This window comes from Lithobates pipiens, unplaced genomic scaffold (assembly GCF_037356315.1).
Source record: "Lithobates pipiens isolate NorthernLeopardFrog02 unplaced genomic scaffold, aLitPip1_a1.2 Scaffold_8, whole genome shotgun sequence".
Lineage (NCBI taxonomy): Eukaryota > Metazoa > Chordata > Amphibia > Anura > Ranidae > Lithobates > Lithobates pipiens.
In genome coordinates, this window is record NW_027507903.1 from 104,447,806 (window position 1) to 104,461,766 (window position 13,961).

General features: G+C 45.5%; 1 protein-coding gene across 6 annotated transcripts in view; it reads right to left on the bottom strand.

Moving 5' to 3' along the window:
* Nucleotides 1–13,961, bottom strand: part of LOC143963018 (long-chain fatty acid transport protein 2-like) — a 252,239-nt gene that overhangs the window by 129,954 nt on the left and 108,324 nt on the right. The window lies entirely within an intron of this gene.

Here is a 13,961-nt window from a genome sequence, read left to right on the forward strand (position 1 = left end):
ATGCCTGTCCATCCCTGTGTGTGTGTCCGTCCATCCCTGTGTGTCCGTCCATCCCTGTGTGTCCGTCCATCCCTGTGTGTGTGTCCGTCCATCCCTGTGTGTCCGTCCATCCCTGTGTGTCCGTCCATCCATCCCTGTGTGTGTGTGTGTCCATCCATCCCTGTGTGTGTGTGTGTCCATCCATCCATCCATCCCTGGGTGTGTGTGTCTCCATCCATCCATCCATCCCTGTGTGTGTGTGTCTCCATCCATCCATCCCTGTGTGTGTGTGTCTCCATCCATCCATCCATCCCTGTGTGTGTGTGTATCCATCCATCCCTGTGTGTGTGTGTCCATGTGTGTGTGTGTGTGTGTGTGTGTGTGTGTGTGTGTGTGTGTCCAGCCTACCTGTGTCCCGAGCCTGTGTCCCGTGCCTTGCCTCCTTGCCTCCGTCCCGTGCCTTGCCTCCTTGCCTCTGTCCCGTGCCGTGCCTTGCCTCCGTCCCGTGTCGTGCCTTGCCTCCGTCCCGTGCCGTGCCTTGCCTTGCCTCCGTCCCGTGCCTTGCCAGGATCGCCGCTCTTCGTCGGCGCCTCGGCGGACATTCTACCATTCAAACGCCGCGCCTCCGCCTCCGCCTTCGCCTGTGATAGGCGGAACACTGAATTTCCCAGCAGCCTGTGTTCCGCCTATCACGGACATCGTCTCATCCTCGTCCGTAGTACGAGGATGAGACGATGTCCGTGATAGGCGGAACACAGGCTGCTGGGAAATTCAGTGTTCCGCCTATCACAGGCGAAGGCGGAGGCGGAGGCGCGGCGTTTGAATGGTAGAATGTCCGCTGTCTGTCTGCTCGACACGCTGATCGAGCAGGCAGACAGCGATGACTCGAGTATAAGCCGAGGGGGGCACTTTCAGCCTCAAAAAAGAGGCTGAAAATCTCGGCTTATACTCGAGTATATACGGTACATGTTGGGAAACAACACGTTGAGACAGTTATGGACTGTTCCATAAGAACTGGTTCTGAAACACATGTTGGGAAGCATGACGTGATTAGACAGTTATGGAGTGTTCCAAAGGAGCTGTGTCTGAAGAGGGGTGATATGCTCCCTTTAGGAACAAAGTGGGATAGGTTGGAAGGCACCATGTTTTCTTTTAATAATACAAGAGGTGTTTGAAATATGAATTATGGCTATACGAAGCCTCTGCATTCTTGGGGGCTGTCTGGAATGTAACAAGTTGCACATCAAAGCTTCGTAGCATATCAGAATCTTCATCTGAATAGAAGTCAGGCCTCTCTCAAGGAACAAAGGAGCTTGGCTCCTGATCGACTGGTGTGATAATGCTCTGCAAGCAACCGGCACTGAAGGTTGACCCAGGGCACACAGACATGATACATGGACAATGCTGCCCCTAGAGGCCAATACAGCAGGATGGACAGAAATATAATATATTAAAAGGACTACCTCTTGGCAATATCTCATTGGACAGGGGGCTAGTGGGGTGTGGTTAGGAGTGGGTCTGAATGAATGTGTAAAAAGTGCACACAGAAGGGAAATCTGCCCTTTTTCGCTCTTGGCTCGTGGCTGATGGCTCTCTGTTACCATCTTGAGCCCAGCTGATGAGACCGTGTCTAGGGGGCAGCCTTAATAAGTATATTTGATTTTCTTTTGTTATATGCTCTACAGTATTTTCATGTTAGCATTTTCCCATTTTCTTGGGAAATAAATAAGAAATTGTTTTATTATTAGCAGTGTGCTTGTTTTCATAGCTAACCTTTTATTATTGTGCTATCGACAGTAACATCAGAGTTTTAATAGACTAGCTAACTATAGGAATAGACAAATTAATACATATATGGAATAAATAGAGGGAATCCGTAACCACCCTCGGATAATATATTTGTCAGGTCACCTAGAGCCCAGGTGACAGATGCACACCATAGGGTTAGAGGTGCACTGCAAGGTTGTGGACCCTACGGCTGAGTGCTGCAGACAGGGGACAGATCCCACTGGGGTTAGAGTGTAAGATTCCCCGGGGCGCGGAGTCTAAGAGCCAGCAGGTGTTCACCAGAGCCTCGAGTGGTGAGGATGGACTTGGCTGCAACTGGCTCCAGGTCGCGACCCCCAGGGTCCCCCAGCTCACACCCACAGTAGGCAACAGGAGGATAGGGATGGTGAGGGACAAAGCCAAGGTCAGGACCACAAGCAGAACAGAATAGTTGGGTACACGCCAAAAGGTCAGGGTCACAGGCAAGCAGGGATAGTCAGAACACGCCAAAGTCGGTAACGGAAAACAGTAGCAGAGCACACGGCAGGAAACAGGAAGCTAACACACAAAGGTTGATCAGCAGGATAAGCTAGCAGTGCACAGGTTAATATAGAGTTGTCTGATAGGAGCTAGGGTGGAGCCATGCCAGAGGAAGGAAATAAAAGCAGTCAGGTGAAGCTCGGCTGGTCTCTAGAAATGAACACATGAAGACAGGTAAGCAGAACAACTCTATTGCATAACCATGACAGTACCCCCCCTCTTACGAGGCCTCCCCCTTCCCCGCCTGGGACCAGGTTTAGAGGGGAACTTCAAATGAAACTTCCTCAACAGATGAGGTGCAAAGACCTCGGAAGCCGAAATCCACGACCTCTCCTCAGGACCAAAACCTTTCCAGTGCACGAGGTACTGGAGAATGCCTCTACAGAGTCGGGAATCCAAAATTTGGTTAACCTCGTACTCCTGATCATCCTCAGAGACTGGTGCTACGGTAGAGAGAGGACGAGAGAACTTATTGAGGACTAAAGGCTTTAGAAGGGCAACATGGAAGGAGTTAGAGATTTTGAGGCTTTTGGGAATCTGGAGCTTGAAACAAACCGGATTCAGTTTAGAAATTATGGTGTATGGACCAATGAATCTTGGGGCAAATTTGAGGGAAGGAACCCGGAGTTTGATGTTCCTGGTGGAGAGCCAGACTTTGTCTCCTGGCTGAAGAGAAGGTGACTTACGCCTGCGACGGTCAGCAAAACTCTTGAATTTGTTGGCAGCTTTCTGGAGGGAATCATGAACGTCAGCCCACATGGAATTGAATGATTCCTGAACAGTAGCCAAAGCTGGAATGTCAGAAGAACAAGTCATAGGAAGAGGAAGCTGAGGATGTCTTCCATAAACAGTGAGAAAGGGTGTTTTCTGAGAACCGACGTTAACATGATTATTGTGGGAGAACTCAGCCCACGGTAATAGTGATGCCCAATCATCATGATGGGCAGAGACCAAGGTACGGAGAAAGAACTCCAACTCCTGATTAACTCTCTCAGTCTGGCCATTGGCTTGGAGATGATAAGAAGAGGTAAAATCCAAGGTAATGTCGAGGGATTTGCAAAAGGCTCTCCAAAAACGAGAAGTAAATTGCACACCCCTGTCCGAGACGACATGAGGAGGAACACCATGAAGGTGGAAAATCTCTCGTACAAAAATGGGAACCAAGGCAGGGGCAGAAGGGAGACCAGGAAGAGGAACAAAATGAGCCATCTTGGAGAACCGATCTATTACTACCCAAATGGCCGTATTATTCTCCGATAGTGGAAGATCAGTGATGAAATCCATGGCGATATGAGACCAGGGCTCCTTAGGAATGGGCAAGGGCATGAGAAGACCAGCAGGGGCTTGAGTGGAAAATTTAGACTGAGCACAGACGTGACAAGCCTTAACATAGTCTTTAACATCCGAGCGGAGATTAGGCCACCAGTAGTGACGACTGATAAGCAGGAAGGATCCCAGAACCCAGCATGACCTGCCACCTTGGAATCATGTCCCCAATGAAGGATCTTGGTTCTTAGCTCCGTGGGAACAAAGGTCTTACCAGGAGGAATCTTTGATTCCAGGGTGGTAGAATGGGCAACAATGCAAGAGGTAGGAATGATCCTCAGGGTGCAGGTCACTAAGCATGGTGGGTGATGTACAAGGTAGAAAGATGGGCGCTGGTTACTTTTAACCATTTTGCGCCGGGTGGATGTCCTGGGATGGCCTCGACTTTCGGTGGTTATATCTGAATGATGCCTGAGGTTACAGACATCATTCAGATATCTGCATTTTCAGACGGCGATTCCCTGCATCATAAGAATGATCATAGAGGCTGTTCCGCCGCTTGATCTTTCTTACGGGCGGAGGGAGGGGAAATCCCCCCTCCCGCCGCCCTCCAGTGCTTCTAGCGACTCAATGCTTCCATCGGTGAGTCTGTCACAGGATCCGTCGGCCCCCGGATGATATCATAGAGATTTCTGGCAGACCAGATGGTCCCCGGAGTCTCTATGATCGTTTGGAGGCCGGGCGCGATGTTATGACGTCACACCCGGCCTCTGCATTCAAAATAACAGCGCCACCTCGGCTGGGAAGCCATGATCGTTTTTTAAATTTTTTTTAATTTTAGGCTTCCCAGCCTAGAGGTGAGATGTGGAGTCTTATTGACCCCATATCTCACTGTAAATAGGTCCGATCATGCCATTATTTCTATTACAAGGGATGTTTACATTCCTTGTAATAGGAATAAAAGTAATCACATTTTTTTTTTTTTAAGTGTCAAACTAAAAAAAATAAAAGAAAAATTAACAATAAAAAAAATAAAAAATTAAAGCTCCCCTTTCCCCGTGAGCTCGTACGCAGAAGTGAACGCATACATAAGTCCCGCCCACATATGAAAACAGTGTGCAAACCACACATGTGAGGTATCGCCGCGAACGCTAGAGCAAGAGCAATAATTCTAGCCCTAGACCTCCACTGTAACACAAAACATTTAACCAGTAAACATTTTTAAAGCATCACCTATGGGGATTTTTAAATACCAAAGTTTGGCGCCATTCCACAAGAGAGTGCAATTTTGAAGCGTGACATGTTGGGTATCTATTTACTCTGCGTATCTTCATCTATCACATTATGCAAAAAAATTGGGCTAACTTTTCCTTCTTTCTTTTAAGCATGAAACTGCTTTTTTTTCTGAAAAAAAACGTGTTCGGAAAATTGCTGCGCAAATACCGTGCGAGATAAAAAGTTGCAACAACTGCCATTGTATTCTCTAGGGTCTTTGCTAAAAAACATATATAATGTTTGGGGGTTCTATGTAATTTTCTAGCAAAAAAAATATGAATTTTACATGTAGGAGAGAAATGTCATAATTGGCCTGGATGCGAAGTGGTTAAGCTTGAACAAAGAGAATTTTTATTTCTCACAAACAGGAAAATGTGGGAGAGAGTGGATAGGGCACAGGACACTCTTAGTCACAAACAGTATCGATCAGCAGACAGGTGAGATAAGGCAGACAGCAGTACAGGAACAGAGCCTTTAAAGCGGTAGTAAACCCACACATTTTTTTTTTTTTAAACCTGCAAAGCAAAAGGCATAATGAGCTAGTATGCACCGCATACTAGCTCATTATGAAATACTTACCTTAGAACGAGGTCCCGACAAACCGTACAGGTTTAGGAGATATTTTTTTTTACCTACAGGTAAGCCTTATTATAGGCTTTCCTGTAGGTAAAAGTTAAAAAACTAAGTATACAACCACTTTAAGCTGAACCAGCACATTTGTACTTTGTAGAGTAGGCTGTCTCCTACAGTAACTGAGCTTTACTCACTGCATCATAGTGAATTCTCTTGGATAAGTTCTGTCTTGAAGCTCTCCCAGCCACCTCATGAGTCCCCACTCTGGTACTTCTCTAGAACTCCACCCCTCTCAGAATCATTTCCAGGTATTGAACAGGCTTTCCTCTGTGAAATCTTGAATACCTGGATAGGCCTCAGCTTGACCTAGTAGCCAGGAGAGAGCCTGGATAGACCTCAGGCTTCAGGTTTAGCAACCAGGAGATGTTCCTCATGCACCCACCCCGACCTCAGTATGGGCAGAGTCTGGTTGGCTGTGAAAGATATATGTTTATTCATAACCTGACTTTACTGTAGCTTATCATACTAATGTCAAAGGCAACAGCACCACCTACTGACAAAAAGGGAGAAGCCACAACTGAAACAGGATTAGGAGAAAAGCAATTTTACTACTAAAGACTACGAATTAGACAATCTGGCTACCACCCAGCACAGCTAAATTTACCTGTAGCCCTGCATTAGGACAAGGTTGCTATATTAATATGCAGGAGGATCAAAAATTGATGAATTAGCCATTCTCTTGATTTCCCCACTGGTGGCCTTAGTTTATCTGTGTGGCCTGGACAATCTCAAACGCCACTCATAAAGGAAGTGTTTTGACAGTTCAAATGCTGCAAAATTATATTCCATAATGCCACACTGTCCCAGATATTGTATATTGATCTGCTCTAACAACTTCACCTTTACCCTATTCTCTTTACGAGCACTACCCAGTTTCATTATGCTACTTAACATCTATGGAGAACATTATCTTATCTCATTAAGATATTATTGTGATACTGCAGTCAAGAAAGAAACTTTGGACGGGAGAGATTCTTGGTAAATATGTTTTTTTTACCTTTTTCCTCAGTAATGTACCTTTTAAATTACAACTATTGATTATTGGTATGAACCTTTAGCCCAGTGGCGGCTGGTGTTTTTTTTTGGGGGGATGGCAAATAATCACCCCCCCAAACGGCCAGCAGAACCCCCCTCCTGTTTGCCATTTGGTCTGGCCCTTACCCCATCTAGGTGGGTAGTGGCTCTGTGTCCTCTCCTCATCTTACCCCATCTAGGTGGGTAGCGACTCTGTGTCCTCTCCTCCATTGGTGGCTTCCAGCGCACGGCTCCTCCCCTCCTCTAGGCGTCCAACAGGATCGCTTGTCCTTTCAGTCAATTGGGTGACGGGTCTCAAAACCCTCTTCCTGATTGGAGACGGATCAGTGTTACAATGGGTGGCTGCTTGTGCGAACGCCACTGGCATACTCTAGAGCAGTGGTTCTCAACTCCTGTCCTCAGGACCCAATAACAGGCCAGGTTTTCAAGATAACTGAAATACATCACAGGTGATATCTTTTGCTGCTCAGTGATTGCAGTATTCTAGTCTGCATCTCCCCAAGGTAATACTTAAAATCTCATGTGACTGAATATCCCCAGGAAGCATCTCTGGATTATACACCTGGGACTTGAACAGCCGACAGCCATTACCAATGTGCAATTCAGAGCTATCACAGTTCATTCCAAACGGCCTCCATGTGGAGAGAGCATAGAAACAGAAACTTACTTTGGCTGAGGTGGTGATCGATACAAGCGGTAAGGGCCCTGATGGGTAGCTTTGTCTGAACCCCTCCTGTCCTTATTCATCTGTTCCTTTTGTGGACTGTGGAGGTCTATGACTTGTGAGGCACATATAACTCTTTATGCATGCTGTTGGCATCGATTACTGCCTAGTCATACTCAGAAACGGAGATCCCTGGCTAATATACTGGATCCATTATGTGGCAATTTATGTGAAATATATGCTTAATCAATAATCTGAGCCTTCTGAATTTACAGCACTATTTGTCTTTAATAACTGACATTTCAAAAAGGGGCTGTTGTGGCTGTTTGCTCCCATGTTCAAGAAAATAAGCTACTTCCTCCTTATTGTATCAACTTATTTCCCGTTGTGGAGAGAACTATGCTAATATCTCTATATGGCTACATGATACTTTAACAATAAGGCAATTTGGAGGTTCCAATACCAAGAAGACATCTTTATTGGGAGTTACATGTGCTACTTGGAGAAGGGAGACTGATGGTTTGGGGTGGTGGTTAGTGTTGCCACTTTTTCTTCAAGCCAAACCCAAACGCTTTAGCAAAAATATATATTTTATACACTAACAGTGGTCTCCAAACTCCGGCCCTTTGCTTGCCTTTATCGGGCCCTTGAGTCATTATTCCTAACATTGACACCAACAATGGGCAGTATTGCTTCCACGACAACAAAAATTGGCCACATTTCCTCCCATGAACACCAACTTTTTCTCCCCCTAATACCAAGGATTGGGCATTGTTTGCTCCCACTGAGCACAGTCTGGCCACCCTAAACCGGCCCTTTCTTTAGAATGGTTGTAGACCTCTGATCTATAGGACTGTAACAGGCCTAGGGCACCTTTGGGCACTCCAAAGAGAATAGTAATGTGGCATGCATAGTGCTCCCCTCACCCTCCTATGGGGCCCTGTTCTAAGCCACATTCCTGTCTGAATATTGTGTCCGGGTTTCAGGTGGACTGAAACCCGAACACATGATTCAAAACCCAAACTGTCCAGGTGAATCCCGAACAGGTGGCAACCCTAGTGGTGGTATTTACAGTGCTCTGTGTCTGTTTTTTATAACGTTATTGCTAACTGCAGTATGTTTTTATCATTGTGATTGGGTATACTATATAGAACATAGTGTTGCCTTTTATATTTCCTTATCACTGGGTGTGCATCTTTTTCATCAATAAAGTCTAATTAATTTCATCATAAAGCTGTGGTTGACCCTTCCCTTATCTGGCGTTCCCGGGACAATTTCTCTTTTTTTGTCCCATTCAGTTTTATTTTCACATATAGTTCTTTGCTTTACTAGGGCAGGTATTCCATCCTAAGGATGAAACAGCTGGTGGTTAATTTAGTACATTTTTCAGGTTGGAGGATTCATTGATTCTTTTTTTTTTTTTTTTTTTATTTGAATACTTAAAATCTGGCCTGTTAGTGGACAGGAGTTGAGAAGCATTGTTGTAGAGTGAAGAGGAGAGGGAGGGGGGAATTCCCTGCAGATGTTAACAGGTTGTGTTTCCCTGACAGCCTGCCTGTGTTCCTGTGTTTTCGGCGTGGATGGCGGGAGGTGTGGGGGCACATGTGGGCTAAGCGGCACCCGCTAGATACAGTTAATATAGCACACGTAGCAGAGGCATGTGTTAGCAAAAGAAACAGCCAGATTGGCCCAAACAAACCATTTAAAATCGCAGTAAACATGGAGCTATGCTTTAAAGCTGAATTCCAGCTTAGACTAATGAATGTATGTACAGTAGGCATATGCCCCACTTGTGGGATAGCTGTGGAAGGGGAAAAACACGGTCCTTGCTGCTACAGTGATCACTGCTATCTTCTGGGTTCATTGCTGAGTGGCTGCCCTGCTGCATAGCAACCACAGGGGACTTATATGTAATTTTATGATACAGGAGTGCGGTTCCTCTGTTTCTTTTTAACCACAGGGGATTGCCCGCTCGACATGGGTGTCATTCACAGAATGCCTTTTTCTCAATGAATGCTTGGTGCTCTATGGTTGGATGAGGTGAAGATACGGGGTGGTGATGTCACAATCTCCACCCCGTCCAGTCAGAGAATGTTTTGTCAATTTTCTGTATTGGTGTATATGAATTTTTGAATAAAAAATTATGTATAGAAAAATATATATTTCTATTCATTGGAAAAATGCAAGATATTCTGTGCATGGTGCCCATGCTGAGCCATTGGCCCTTTATGGTTACTATGCAGTAGGCAGTGGCGGAATTATAGGGGTCGCCAAGATCGCCATGGCGACCGGGCCCCTTGCTGCAGGGGGCCCTTGAGGGCCCCCTGTACTCTTCCGTAGGAGGGGAGGCCGAGAGGAGCTCCCCGATCATCAGCCGAACTGAAATTGGCACTGTGCGGGAGCTCCTCACATTAGAGTAAAGCGTGTGCTCTTTGTCTCCCCCTACAGTGCAGTACCCGGCAGAAAGAGCCAAGGTAAATGTCTGCCATTTTTTTTTTTATAAGACTATCTACTGTATTTGTGTGTGTGTGTGTGTGTGTGTGAGCATGCATGTGTGTGTGTGAGCATGCATGTGTGTGTGAGCATGCATGTGTGTGAGCATGCATGTGTGTGAGCATGCGTGTGTGTGTGTGAACATGTGTGTATGTGTGTGAGCATGCTTGTATGTGTGTTCATATATGCAAGTGTATGTATGCATGTGTGAGTGTGCATGTATGCATATGTATGTGTGTGAATGTGCATGTGTTTATCAGTGGCGGTGCATCCAAAAGGGTGCACAGGTGCCGTCCCCTCTCTCCAGCCACCCCCTCTATGACCAATGGATAGATTCATGCATAGCATAGCATGAATCTATCCATGGCCACCGCTCCCACCCCCATATTTAGGTGTCTGGTCCCTTTTGGGGTGCCGGGCGCCTGAATTACAGCATGGGGGGGGGGTGTTTTTGCAGCACCTGATTAGAGCCATGGGCTCGAATAGGCTTCAAAATAGGTGAACTGTGAGCGCCATGTTTGACGCTCACTGTCCACCCAGGTGTGTTAGAAAAGTGAATTAATATTCACTTTCCTAACACTGAACCGCCTCTCCACCAATCAGGTGTGCGGGTCTGTTACCCATCACCTGATTGGCTGAAACGATAGGCGCAGCTATTGGACACCTATCAGGAGGAGAGGACGGGAGATGAGGATGGCAGGAGATGCATGGAGGACCCCGCTCATGGCCGTTACCCGCTGCCCCACCAAGACAGGGTAAGTGGCGGGCAGACAGCGAGTGGGTGGTGGGGATTCACATTGGCAGCATTTGATGGGCACACCAACAGCATTTGCTGTGCACAGTGGTGGCATTTGATGGGTACACTGGCAGCATTTGATGGGCACAGCGGTGGCACTTGATGGGCACAGCGGCAGAGTTTGATGGGCAGAGTTTGATGGGCACAGTGGCTGTAATTGATGTTTTTTAAATCGGTTCCTTTATATGCAGCCATCCACTTGGGACTGGACCCTGGTGTTCCACCATCGGGCTCGGAGAAAAGAGCACTGTCTGGAGGTCGGGGGGCCCTCCAAGGTTTCCTGCATCGGGGCCCTGAAGGTTCTAGTTACGCCACTGGCAGTAGGGAAGCTGCTTGGCACAGGACTTGGATGTCACTGTAGCAGCACTGACTGAACCACATAACACAGAGGGGAGAGGGCATCTAACACTCATGGAAGTGTTGAGTTTGGAAAATGTATTAGTAAGACTATTTACTTGACTAGGACTGATTGGACTGGATTCTTACTTTTCCCTTAGGTATAGTCCTTTGTCCATGCTAATCATGGCTCTAGTCTTATATATTATATATAGAATTGTCCATGTTATTACTCTTGTATTTTACCTATTACTCCAGACTATCTGACATACATCTTTATGTTTACAGTCAATACTTACCATGGACATAGTGAGACCAATAGGGATACCCATTTTCCATCCATGCGATGCTTTCCCTCCAATCTGCCCTGTGTGGGGTTTCTCCTGGCTCCGCCTCCTCAGCTCCCTGGCGATACACTTGCTGCCACTGTCTGGAGGCTTCACATACTTTGGCTCGGATATATGTAGTGGTGAGTATGGGGCCTCTACTTATTAGGGCCCCTCTTACCCTCTGCTATAAAATACCAAGTATTTGCCATGTACTAAACTGTATCCTTTCACCTTAGGTACAATTCATACACCTCTACCCCTGAAGAGCGAGCTGGGACTTGCGAAACATGTTGGGTGCACCTGATGTTTGTATGTTATTGTATGCGATTGTTCATACACAATTGTACTACTACTACCAATTTTATTCAACCCAGTTTTATGTACCTTGTACTATGTGGCTTTTTTTGATGACAATAATACTTGTAATGAATAAAAACATATACTGTACTTACTCTTGTTTTTATTGACTTAGTGATGCTCACCTCATCTAAAGTTCTAGGGCGAAATTTTCTCTTTTATTTGTCACTTAGGTGGTAAAGCAACCGTAGTAAAAATTCTGTCCCCTACCAGCAAGCAACAGAGCCAGACTGCTGCTCTGTGCCAGTGACCCTCCCTGCTGTGATTGTATATTCCCCGTAAGTCAGAGATCGACCATCTAGTTATAGAAGTTTGAACATTGGACTACAATAGGCAGGACTAGATCATCCACATGCAGTGTTAGGCATGCGCCCAGGGCTCATTGTTGTCTGGGAACCTCTACATAGCAATAACGCATTATCTGGATTTTACGAACAGCCAGGCAACTAGTAGTTTTAAAAGAGAGGTCAGCAATGACAGCCCCTGTATTTCTCTCACTACAAATGTCCTTCAAATTATGGTAGTCTGGTTAAATATATTTTTTATTTTAACATGATCAGGATAGTTTTTTTTTAATCCCCCTTGTATTGAATTGTTTTGGAAATGCATTGTCTCCCTATACAATCTAAAGTGTTGCACAAACTGTTGGAGCTATATAAATCCTGTATAATAATAATAAAAAAAATAACATGGCTTCTATCAAGCCAGCAGGTAGAGTGCAAGCATCATATCATCAACATAAACACTTTTTAGCTGAGCTGAAAAGAAGTCAGTTTACAGGACTGGGAGGTTGACTAAAGCATTAAAGAATGTTCACTTTGAAAGGTGAATTATCTCTTAGCTTTGTGAATAAGGTAAAGCTTTATTCACTTTTAACAACTAAACATGCACAAAGGGATAGTCATGCACAAATACTGTAGCTGTTGACTTTTAATATTGGGACACTTACCTGTCCTGGAATCCATGTTGGCACCCCTGCCAATGTTTCCATCGGATCCTGAGTGCTGCCGCTGCCATTGCCAGGGAAATTGGTAGTGAAGCCTTGTAGCTTCACAGCCGGCTCCCTACTGCACTAAGCTTTGTGAATGCCTCAGCAGTGGGGAAAGAGGAGGGGAGCCTAACTTCCAAGTTATCTCACCGTGGCAAGATCACTCAGAAGTAGGAAAAACCAGGTACCCCTTTCCACCCTACCCCCCCCCCCCCCCCTCAGAAAGTTGCTAAATGTGGCACTGGAAAGGGGGTAGGAGGCAGATAAGCAGAGATTCCTCTTTTTAAAATAAGCCATTAACAAATCGGTATTAGGACACAATGAAATATGTTTTATGAGAGGGGAGAGGGGGCAAACCATTGTCCATCGCAGAACTGTTATGAAAGTATTACCTTGCCTAAAGTAAACTCAGCCTCAAACTCAATGCTCACTGATTCACTGATGTGGGCCACTGATAAGGCAGTGCAACCAGTTCTTGTCTTCCATCAGTTCAACAGTAGTGCCCTTGCACCGTACAGGAGAACTGATTGTGCTGCCTCGGTGGCCCTAGTTTTTTACCACTGCCTATAAATGTTTTACATCAGCGAATCAATGAACAGTGACCTGCGGCGCACAACACGATTTGAGGTGTCATTCAAATGAATGGCATCTCGAATGCGAGTCCCACATTTTGTCATTCATACCTCGATGCTGTCAAAAATATACTTAGGCTGCATTCACACTACAGTGTTTTGAATTGCAGGCTGCTTTGCCATTGATTTGTCCTCAATTCAAAACACTGTATTGTGAATGCAGCCTAAGTATATTTTTGTATTTTGAACATTTCAAGTAGAGAATGTAGGGGATTTCCTTCTTTCCCTCCTGTCAGCTTTCAGCTGCCGCATAGAGACCAACAAATGGATCGGTTCCAGTATTTGTGTACTCCCATGCTCTAATTATCCTCCCTTCCCACTGCTCCAATTCCCCTTTGTGCGCCCTAAGTCATGATGCAGGCTTTTCTTCCTCTCCCTCCCACCGGCTGCAGCAGGATACAGGGATATTAGTGTAAGGATTTACAGGCCCCTTCTTTTCTTGGATTAACACTGTGAATGATTGCTACATGATCACTCCTGTGTTAATTCATAATTGAAGCATTGTAAAATGTGTTTACTATGCTTCAGTCTGTTCTTTACAGACAGCTTCCTGTTCATTAATCTGCAGTGCAGCTGAAGCTGCAGAGAAAGGGATGAGGAGTATATGTTCTTAATCACTTTCTCTGTCTCAAAAGTGATACATCAGGAATCTGTTTAGACCCCTGATAATTCACCAAAGCGCACCCCCCCCCCCCTCACCTGGGCTGTTTAAAAATTGTATACATATATATATATATATACACACACACACATACCTGTAAAAATAATTGTAAAAGAATCATCATTAAAAAAAGGAAAAGTTTGGGATTTCCAAAAGAAAAAAAAAGCCTCTATGCTGCAGCATCGCTGTGATGCTGAAGCTGTCCCTGGA